Raw genomic sequence first — 11930 nt, 5'->3', positions numbered from 1 at the left:
AGCCCTCGTGTAGCTTTGCGCGAAATTAAAAACAAAACAAACCATTAAATAAAAAGGTGTGTAACATTACCGAAAATCGGTTATCTAAATCTGTATAATCTAAAACAACTTTACTCAGATTCTGCCACCAGAGGGTAACATTTTACGACGTATATTAAGATAGTAATTTTCAGATTGTTCACTTGACTAAACACAGCTTTATGCTCTTACACGTCTTGCTGCTATCCTATTACGCCCGATTTCTCACAAGTCAAACAATAGGACATGTGAGATAGTGAACGTAGATTAGGATTACAATATACGTGTACAATTAGTGTACATATTGGCCACTAGAGGCACTGCACATTGTATTTGGTTCTCACTTTATCTGAATGAATTCTCATCCGTCTTGAATATTTATACGACCTGCTCCGATAATTAATCGGTGTCAGTTATGTGATAATTAATTTATAAATATTTTTTTTTTTACCTACATACCTCCAAGGAATGGTTGTTAACAATAATGATAAACAAAAAAGATACAACGCCATTTTGAAAAATTATAATGTATGTTTCTCAAATCTTTAAACCTTATGTTCACTTAAACGTGTTTTTTTTTTACGCCTGCCATTTTGTGTGTGTGAAAATGTTTACAAGAAAGGGAAGGGTTTAAGTACTTACAATCTAAGGTTAAAAAAAAGTCACATATTTTGTAGTGATCCTTATATATATACGTGGTCTGGTTAATATCACCAACCCACCTCCACTGTAACGTGCACTGTGTTTATATTACGAATGAATAACTAAGACACAACTGTAACTCCTAGGTGGCTCTGTCCTCCAGGCCTAACTTATATAGTGCATACTTAGTATAAGATTATAAATCAACTCCGCTTTACATACACATACATACATATATATATATATACACATATATCGCCGTTCCTGGCTAACGAAGACGAAGTCGTAATGAGGTAGCGCCCTCTATTTGTCCTGTTAATTAGAAAATGAAATATTTGTCTTTGTAAAAACCGCGCTCTTTGAAGCTATTATTCATACAATTTATCAAACTAGGCTTAACGAAGGCATTCCATTTTCTCCCATACTTAAAATTATTATATGTTAAAACTGTATTCCCTAGGAAAACAAAACTTTACCAGAATGTTCTCAATATGATTTCCGTCATTCTCAATCAGCATATTAAGCCTAATCGATCTTAGGAATTTCGTATACATTGTCACGATTTTATACAAAGCACTAAACTCGTGCTTTTGGAAGAGAGAGAAAAACGTTTATTTGTTTGTTTTGTTGTTAAGCACAAAGTTACACAACGGGCTATCTGTGCTCCTCCCACCACGGGTATCGAAACTCGGATTCTAGCGTTATAAGTCCGCAGACATATACCGCTGGGCCACTGGGGGGGGGGGGGGCTCTGTAATTGTAAATACTTCGATGCGACGACATTAAAAATATTAAGTGTCTTTTTTGGATACTTGATACCTTAAAAAAGCGACGAAAAAAAAAAAACTCCATGTTTGTTGTCTATTACGTTATCAGAACATTCGACCTCGTAAGATATCTTGTACCAATGGAAAATACGAATTTAGGCTCTCAGATTTGACCTTGGCAGGTCATAGGTCACATCGAGACAATCACTCAACAGTACAACTGACTTGTAATATAACATGACAAGGACTGCAACCACCCATGATAATTTCCGAAGAACACCCCACGCATGCGCATACGCCATTTGCGTTAGTTGAAGCTCGGTCTTTAATTTTGATAAATAAATGGAAAATCTTTAATTATGGCTTATTATTGAGTCCATCAATCGATGTAATGAATTTCGTGTCACCAGGAAGCTCCTTGGCGTCTATAAAACGTGGTTTACAAGTTTGTTGGTTTTTTTTCCCTGAAAGTCGAGCACGTATATGTATTCCTACGCGCGCTAGAGCACACACACACAGAGAAAGAAAGAGGAACTATTTTTTGTCAGCTAACTTTACGCCCTGAAATATCTTTAACAGCGAGGATATCCAACAGATAAAACACTGCCCTCTAGTCATAGTTTCAACAGTATACTTAATTAATTAAGCTTATGTTAATCAGTGAATTAGAAGTATATCAGTTATTCAATATCAGCTAGACAGATTAAAATGGGAAACGATGAAAGAGAAAAACAGACGAGCAAAGATGAAAATAGACAAGAAATATTAATCAGTTGAGTAACTTATCTATTTGAGAGAGAGAATATGTTTGTCGTATAATCAGCCATTTAAAAATATCCATCTATCTATCTTTATATTTGTTTGTTTATACGCCCCCGTGTGTCTGTCTCCCTATCCATCTACACCTTTAGATTTGTCTTCATATCTATCTACACCTGTCTGTCTGTCTTACTATCCGCGTACACCTGTATGTCTATCTTCATATCTATCTACACCTGTCTGTCTATTCGCCTATCTAGCTATACCTATCTGTCTATATTCCCATCTATCTACGCTAGTCTGTCTATATACCTATCTCGCTATACCTATCTGTCTATCTTCCCATCTATCTACGCCAGTCTGTCTATATGCCTATCTATCTACACCTACCTGTTTATCTATCTACACCTATCTCTGTATCTGTCTGTCTTTTAGTGTCCACCTACACATCTTCATTCTTATTACCTCTGACTTTGTAAAACTTCATTTTAAACCAAATTTCCTGGCTGCTTTTAAGGTGTTCCACTGATACAAGAACCATTTGGCAATAAACGAACGGATATTTTCTTGCTCCAGCACGCGCATGTGGGCGGACGCAGACCTTTAAGTTTCGAGTAAAATGTACAAACAATGACCACGAGCTTTCCCTAATGATCCACCGGGATGTCTGTTAATATTTTACCAAAATGAGAAAATATTTCATTTTACCTTATCAAATACGACTCACGTACACAGTAGTTTTTTTCATTAACTTAGAGTCAACATATGGTTTGGTATCATTAATATTTGCATTATGTCTAAAGATAAGCTCACTCTGACACACGTTGACGTTACACGTTCTGTCAACAATGACTTATTTTCATGTTGTGCAACAGTTTCTTTAAAGTTAAGCTCACTCTGACACACGTTGACGTTACACGTTCTGTCAACAATGACTTATTTTATGTTGTGCAACAGTTTCTTTAACGTTAAGCTCACTCTGACACACGTTGACGTTACACGTTCTGCCAACAATGACTTATTTTATGTTGTGCAACAGTTTCTTTAAAGTTAAGCTCACTCTGACAACTTATTGTTTACTTATATTAAGATTTTAACCAACTTATTGTTTACTTATATTAAGATTTTTTTAACGAACATAAACTTTTTGTAATATTAACAATAACTTGTACGCTAAGCCTACTTTATAAAGATACTTTGCTCATCATTGACCCTAGCTAATGTATTAAAGTAATTTGAATGTGTCACAGTTAAGTACATTCGACTTAATCGGGGATGTCAAATTTACATGTTCTTTCACACAAGATTTTCTTTTATCGAACCCAAAATAGCCTTGCTGACAGTAAAGTAAAGATAAGTAAATTTGTAAACTAAATTTGGTGGGAGTCCTTCAATCTAAAAAACAAACTCAAAAAACTGCAAGTGGCAATTAGGTTTAAAAACACATTCCTGTTGATATTTGAGGATATATAACATAAATAGGCAATCCATTTTTGTATAATAATTATTTATTTATTTATTTATGTAAAGCTTCGGGAATGCGAAATGTTTTATGTGCACATTCGATATAAAACTTGAAAGATTAAAGTACAAACCAGTAAATGTTCGAATCCCCGTCACCGAACATGCTCCCCCCCTTTTCTGTCATGGGGCGTTATAATGTGACGGTCAATCCCACTATTCGTTGGTAAAAGAGTAGCCCAAGAGTTGGTAGTGGGTGGTGATGACTAGCTTGCCTTCCCTCTATGTCTTTCACTGCTAAATTAGGGAAGGCTAGCACAGACAGCCCTCGTGTAGCTTTCCGCGAAATTCAAAGCAAACGAAACCAGTAAGTATTGTTTTTATGGTATGCCTCATACTGGAAGTGACCTTTATTGTTGTAAATTGAAGTGTTTAGAAATAAAAGTTTATGGTAATGTTGATGTCCAACAATGAAAATTTAATACTTAAGAAACTGAGAAGCTGGATGGGAATTAGTGTGGTCCACATATCTGTGGTTGTAAAACTATTTAACCCTTTATTACAAGCATTACGAAAATGCTTTGGAAAAAAAAATGTGTTTTTTGAATTTCCTACTTAAAGAGGTCTATAATTTTGGTAAGTTATAAATAAGTACGTCAACTACAGGACGTAAGAAATTGTATTAAACAACAAAGATGGATTTGTTACCTGGACGTTACAATATGCAGTAGAGAGTTAAACAATTGTTGACAGTTGTTCTTTTATAATAACACAGAAACAGATCTGTCAAAGAGAGAGTTAATCCAAAACTCATAGTGACACCATCAATCTGATCTTAAAGATTGTCGTTTAAAAGAAAATAAGATTTCTTCAGAGCAACTTCTAAAAGGTTCATTCAAGAATAGTCAGATAGTCAGCGTTGTTGTTGATGAAGATCGTAACCCCCATTTAACTATATAGTTTCGTCTAATTAAGGAATGGTCAGATAGTCAGCGTTGCTGTTGATGAAAATCATAACCCCCATTTAACTCTATAGTTTCGTCTGATTCAGGAATGGTCAGATAGTCAGTGTTGCTGTTGATAAAGATCATAATCCCCATTTAACTCTATAGTTTCGTCTGATTATATTTAACTACATAATTCAAAACTGGTTTTCAGCTTGTAGCCATTGGTGGTGAAACTATTCAAAAATTCAACCAAAAAACCAGCTAAGCTGCAATGATAGAAACTAAGTTAGGGTTTATTAATATTATCATTTTAACCAAGTTTCTGTTTATTAATATTAAGATTTTAACCAAGTTTCTGTTTATTATTATTAACATTTTAACCAAGTTTCTGTTTATTAATATTATCATTTTAACCAAGTTTCTGTTTATTAATATTAACATTTTAACCAAGTTTCTGTTTATTAATACTAACATTTTAACCAAGTTTCTGTTTATTAATACTAACATTTTAACCAAGTTTCTGTTTATTAATACTAACATTTTAACCAAGTTTCTGTTTATTAATATTAAGATTTTAACCAAGTTTCTGTTTATTAATACTAAAATTTTAACCAAGTTTCTGTTTATTAATATTAACATTTTAACCAAATTTCTGTTTATTAATATTAACATTTTAACCAAATTTCTGTTTATTAATATTAACACTTTAGCCAAGTTTCTGTTAACAGTATTAACATTTTAACCAAATTTCTATTTGTTAATATTAACATTTTAGCCAAGTTTCTGTTAACAATATTAACATTTTAACCAAATTTCTATTTATTAATATCAACACTACAATAAATTTTTCTAATTATCGAAATAAATTAAACTGCTACTCAGACGATGTTGAAACTCGAAATTTTACACAACACTTTACACCTATTGAAAAAGACAAACAGAAAGCTCTTGTAGGCCTAACCTCACACGAAAAATCTGTATGGCACACGGTGTAATAAGCCTCTAACTTTTTTATGATACTGATGGATGTATTGGAATTTGTTTTTATCTCACTGTCCACTATTAGTTTTATGAGTGAGTTTAAAATGAAGCCCGTCAACAGTTAAGGCAGCATGATTTATCTTGTCAGGCGAGGATATTAATAGATGTTTTTTTTTAATGACAGGAGAATGGTTCATCATCTTAAAACACTTGGTAGAAGTCTAGTTGAATTTAAAAAGAACTACTGCTCAAATTAATACAAATATTCAATGTGTCGTCAGCTTATCAAGAGAGTTTTTAATTTTGAAAATGGTAAAAGTCTCAGAATACAGGAACCCTTTAGAAAAAAAAGAAGAAAAACTTCCATGAACAAATATATTTCATTTGGGAAACTTCAGTACAGATGGAAAACACCGCTAGAGCTCCAAAGCTCAAAGACAAATAGATTCAGTAAAAATCAATCTATTGTTCACCTTTAGTTGTCATTTTAGCATTCAAGACTGGTGGGTGAACGCTTTAGAGTGCCCTCTGGTGACAATTCAAATAACTCAGATGAATCCATAACAATTAACTAAATAAAAACACAGGCCATACTGCAGTTGTTTGAGATTACTTTCGACGCTCTTAATAATTAAAAAAGTAAGTTAATTATTTTTACTTCAGTAGTTTTTTTTATGGAATGCTAATTGGTTTTTAAGGTTAACTCAAAATTTTCTTGTGCTTAACTTGTATGCAGAGCAATATTAACAACTTTCTTGTTAACAAAGAAATCTGATTATTTTAGTGTTAACTGTAATTCAAAGTATTTTCTTTTTCTTAATTTGCACAGGCCCTAGAGCCCTATTAGCAACTTTCTTATTAACGATGAAATCTGACTAGTTTAAACAATTTAAGTAAACATAGGCACATTATATTCTTTCCCTGGTTGAAGGTATTGCCTTTGAGTACTATAGCATTTAAAAAAAACAAAAAAACTTGATTTGTTCATTTACGTTCATACTTCACATTAAGCCTTTTTCTACCAAGAAAGAAACTTCAGGCCGTAAGGGGCGCTCACTTAATTTTAAGATACGTCCCAACAGTATTGTTGTTGTTGGAATGTTTGTTGTTGTTGTTGTTTTTTCTCGTTTTATTCTAAATAAAACTTGCGGTTTCACGTGAGGGTGCATTTATCAAATGAAATCGGACAGACAGACTTATGTACTATTAGTTTATTGTGTTGAGTCAGCAGTTAGAATATAATATGTATTTTTTTCTTCAAGGAATTTCAAGGAATATTACAGTATAATTAGTTGAGATCATATTATATTCACTTTGGAATATCATGACACACCACTTGTGATAAAACATTTGATTATTGTTTTGTTTACTCAACTTCTTAAGTCAAGCACGAAATCTTAATAAGTTAGCCTTTGAAGCCCTGTGTGCGTTAACCCTATTTTTAGCAATAATAAAGTAATTTGTTTTGTTGTTGTTTTCGGGGGAGGGAAGGACATATTACATATTTTGGCAGAAGTAATATTTATTTTCTTTACTAGAAAATTCTTGGTTGGACTCTTTCAAAGACTCGTGGAATTTCATTAAAATGTATAACTTAACTCTTATCGAGTCACGTAAAAAAACCATTTGTTCTCCCACTTGCTCGGCGGGTAAGTCTTTGGGCTTATAGCGCTAAAATCGAGTTTCGATACCCACGGTTTGGTAGATCCAGATAGCCTATTGTGTAGCTTTGCGCCTAATAACAAACAAACGAATCATATGTAATGCTCCTCTTATTTCAATCATTTAAAATTCTCTGCTAATCACTTAAAAATAATTTTAAGGTAATGTAAAAAAATCCCTAGCGAAAGTGTTAAGCTAATACTTTTTAAATGTGTAATAATAATAAAAAAACATATTTAGCCTCCACAAGTAAACCTACATGTATTAATGAAATATACAACGAACTTTTATAATGATTGAGTAATTAGCAAGCGTTCCATGTGCTGTATCACGAGTGTGTAATTAATCATTTGGCACGTTGGATTTACTTTAGGGACTTCTTTTGTTATTTCGATCCAAGCTGAGTCCTTCATCACGTCTGACGAGATTAATAGAAGGATGTAAATCAAAGGAGTATATAACATTAACACGTGATCAACTTTTCAGCAAACCCAGAAACAAAACAAAAAATGAGTCCGAATATTTCCAAGACTTGAAACTCGTCAAAACAAGAGGGTAGCCTCAATCGCCGCGGTACTTGAAATTCTTTTAGGCAGGATTAGAGTAAATTAATCTACGAGACCTTCTTTTCCCCCTTTTTATTAGCTATATTTTAGTGCACCAGCAATACCAAGCGTGGGGCGCGAGTATACCCGATTCGATTTTATTACTCATCAGGATATCTACCAGCCTACCCTCAAATTGAAATTCATTTAGGCAGGCTTGGAGTAAATTAATCTATCAGACCTTAGGCGTGGCCAAATATATCAATCGAAAGGGACTGACCTCCTGAATCCAAAACTGAAATTATATCTCAAATCGGTCAAAAGATGACGGAGCTACGAGCTAAACGTTTGTGCTTGAAAAAACAAAACAAAAAAACTCGGAGCCGTTCTATCAGCCGTTATGCCGCGGCTAAAAATATATATCATTCTTGATTGGTGTTTTTTTTTTAGCGCAAAGCTACACAATTGGCTATTTTAAATTTTTCTACGGGGATCGAACCCTCATTTTTGAGTTATAAGCCCTCAATCTTACCGTCGATCCATCTGGGGTGGAGGCTGGGAGTTTTAATTAATAAGGATTCAGATACTTTTAGTCGATATTTGACTGAAACCTGTAAAAAGATTTATTATAACCTTCGTGAATCCTGTTAATAAGGGATTAGAAAACAAAAACTGGCATTCTTCAAGGATATTAATATTATAACAATATTAAGATGAATATTTTTTTATTATTATTATTTGAGATTATGGAATCCCAAAACAAAATATCTTCTAAATATAATTATTTTTATTATATTATTTATTATTATTATTATTTATAAATGTGTTTTATTAAAGATTTCAGAACTGACCTTGCTTTTGAGTAAAATGAAGAGATCCCCCGATTTCACTCCTTTGTAGTTTTATCTTTGGGGGTTTGTTTGAAAAAGGAAGTCTACCATAACAAACCAATAGATCTTGACGTCCTGAAACTACGTATCCGTGATGCTGTCTTATTCATCTCTATATCTGTGGTGGAAAATGTGTTCTCAGAATTAAATTAATTATAGCTGATGATGGAAGACATGTTGAAGTTTATTAATTCAATACAATTTAGAAGCCTTCAGAAGAAACTCTATTGATATCTCAAATAATACAAATTTTATCCAAGTTTCTTTTTGGTGTATTTATTTTGGAACACTCTGTATATATTCAGGTTTAGTGTTTAAGTTTTCATTAGTTTTAGTCGAAAGTCTAACTCCAAATGACAACGGCTTTCTGCCAACCAATACAAAGCTTCGAAGTTAAAGTTCATAGTTCATTACCAAACAGTTACAATAAAAATTTATTTTTCATTCACTTTGATCTGTGTTTCTCTATTAATCTTTTCAACGAAAACGTTCTACTCAAGTACAATCTAAGAACAAAAGAAAAAAAAACAGGATACGTTCCAACTGTTTTAGAAACGATAAACCTCTTAGTGTTCAATTCTCTTTTGTAAAAAAAAAGAAAGAAAAAAAAGATGCATATGTTAGACGATAAATAGGTTTCTCAGTTGTTTGAGTAACAAAACAAAAAAAAACACATTAATCTCGAAGAACTATAAACACGAGAAAAGACAACAGGGTTTCACCTGACTTGTAGGATGTGTAGAAACTGGAGATCTGGTTATTGTTGTTGTTTTAGCGTGAAAATACACAGAGGGCGTATCTGCGCCCTGCTCATCGTGGTGAGCCCCCGATTTTTAAACATGGAAGATCTGGATCGACTTCTCAGCATTTCAATTAATTGATAGTTTTTGCTTGTTTATCTAGACTTTTCGCGAAAATCTACTCAGGGGGCTTTCTGTGCACAACAATCTCCGACTTTGAACTGAGTCAACAGCTTCCAAATCCTGGGCTGCTTTTATTCTAACCGAACAGTAGAATTTGCTCTAATAATAAAATAATTTCGTGGGCAAAGAGATTACAAAGTGTAGAATAAAAAATACTAATGGTAAAAAATCTCGCCAAATTAAAATCACTTTAGTGATGAACACGAAAACAACGATTCGGACGATAGCCCTCTATCGGGTTTCCAGCGAGAACGAATCTGTTAATAGAATAGTTTTTAATCTAGTAAAATTTGCCCGTCACCACGAAGTGACAGCCCTGTAACAGCTGTAAGTGACAGCCCTGTAACAGCTCTTTTCGACGTAAAATATTCATACTTGCCCATCGTAAAGATGTGTTCAGATCAGGGGTCTTAGAATTTCTAAGCTGGAGGTGTACTTTATACTTAATGGCTCTGGTTTGTTTGTATGTTTTGAATTTCGCGCAAAGCTACACGAGGACTATCTGCGCTAGCCGTCCATAATTTAGCAGTGTAAGACTAGAGGGAAGGCAGCTAGTCATCAACACCCACCGCCAACCCTTGGGCTACTCTTTTATTAGTGTGATTGACCGTCACATTATAACGCCCCCACGGTTGAAAGGACGAGCATGTTTGGTGGGACGGGGATTGGAACCCACGACCCTCAGATTGCGAGTCGAGCGCCCTAACCACCTGGCCATGCCGGGCCACACTAGATGGATTATGGAAAGGCTACAGAGATGATTGACGTACTTTTGCATTACAGTTTTACGACGGAACTTTTTGCAATGGCAACTACGCTGTACGGCTATTGTAAAGATGCACGGACGTCAGATAGAGCATGATCGCACGTGGTTACGTGGACTGTAAGAATGTAGTCAACCTTTGTTGTTCATTCACGGCTGAGTTCGATTTTATGTACAGTGTTCTATTTCTACATCTGACTCGTTTACGTAAGTTGAACAAGTGATGCATTTTTCACCTTACCAAAATCGCACAATGGTGGACCACGAGACTCTCAACTAGTCTTAGTTCGATTACACCACTAATCACTTCCTAATTGACGTTCAACTCACGGGGGAACACATAGGTTGATATAGGGAGCGTTAGATCCTGGGGGCCTAAGGATGCATGTCAGGTTTGGTGACAATAGGTTCAGCGACACCGCCAGTTATAATCGGACCATACATACACACACACACACACACACACACACATGGACTTCTGTCGAATAACGATTTAGATCTGTGCTGGTATACACGATCAATTAACAGCCCACGGGTATCGAACCTCGGTTTCTAGTATAATATCTTCATCTAATGTCTAATCAAAACTTTACCCTTTTTTTTTTATTGCGTGCTTTATAATCGATAAGTTTCCTTTTAAAAAACAAATCTGTGATATGGTAATTTACAGTATTTCAGTCCAGTCATTAATCCTGCAGTCCAGTCAATAATCCTGATTAACGATCTATAGTCTTCGTCTCCGAAAACTAACAAAGAAATGAAGTTATTAATAAAACAAAATCAGTAGATAAAAATACATTAGTACAAAGGTAAGAAAAAAAATCAGAAACCTGTCAAAAATAGAAGATAAATATATATACGTAATTATTATTAAAATAGAATCGGTAAAAGAGGTAAAATAAAAACACGCACATACACACACAACAGAAACCTGTCGAAGATAGAAGATAAATATATATACATAATTATTATTAAAACAGGATCGGTAAAAAAGGTAAAATAAAAACACGCACATACACACACACACACAATAGAAACCTGTCAAAGATAGAAGATAAATATATATATATACATAATTATTATTAAAACAGGATCGGTAAAAAAAGGTAAAATAAAAACACGCACATACACACACACAACAGAAACCTGTCAAAGATAGAAGATAAATATATATATATAATTATTATTAAAATAGGATCGGTAAAAAAGGTAAAATAAAACACGCACATACACACACAACAGAAACCTGTCAAAGATAGATATATATGTACAAAATCGAGCCTAAGATATATATTGTATTTCGCCTAAGTTAACATATGCATTTCGTCCTGACTTTTCTAGTGTTTCAAATGCATAAACATACAGATTCAACATCTATTTTCAACACTTGCCAAAAAGTGGTAAATTATATAAATTACTTACAAACGTATTGACAGTCTGGTAATTGAGAAATCAACTTGTAACCTGAAATGTTCCTTTTTCTCTTTGTGTTAATTTTATCCGATCAGGCCCGGCATATTCCCCGTCCCACCAAACATGCTCCCCCCTTTCCAGCCGTGGGGGCGTTATAAT

At 34.0% G+C, this 11930-nt stretch overlaps 1 long non-coding RNA gene across 1 annotated transcript in view; it reads right to left on the bottom strand.

The window, feature by feature from the left end:
* The window catches only part of LOC111088800, a 58860-nt gene that overhangs the window by 18470 nt on the left and 28460 nt on the right, over positions 1-11930 (bottom strand). Inside the window, exon 2 of the long non-coding RNA XR_002613211.1 lies at positions 8634-8790. This is a non-coding gene — a long non-coding RNA (uncharacterized LOC111088800). The remainder of the gene's footprint in view (positions 1-8633; positions 8791-11930) is intronic.

This window comes from Limulus polyphemus, unplaced genomic scaffold, assembly GCF_000517525.1.
Source record: "Limulus polyphemus unplaced genomic scaffold, Limulus_polyphemus-2.1.2 Scaffold4464, whole genome shotgun sequence".
Lineage (NCBI taxonomy): Eukaryota > Metazoa > Arthropoda > Merostomata > Xiphosura > Limulidae > Limulus > Limulus polyphemus.
The sequence above is the reverse complement of the archived record's forward strand: the minus strand, read 5'-3'. Positions and strand labels throughout refer to the sequence as shown.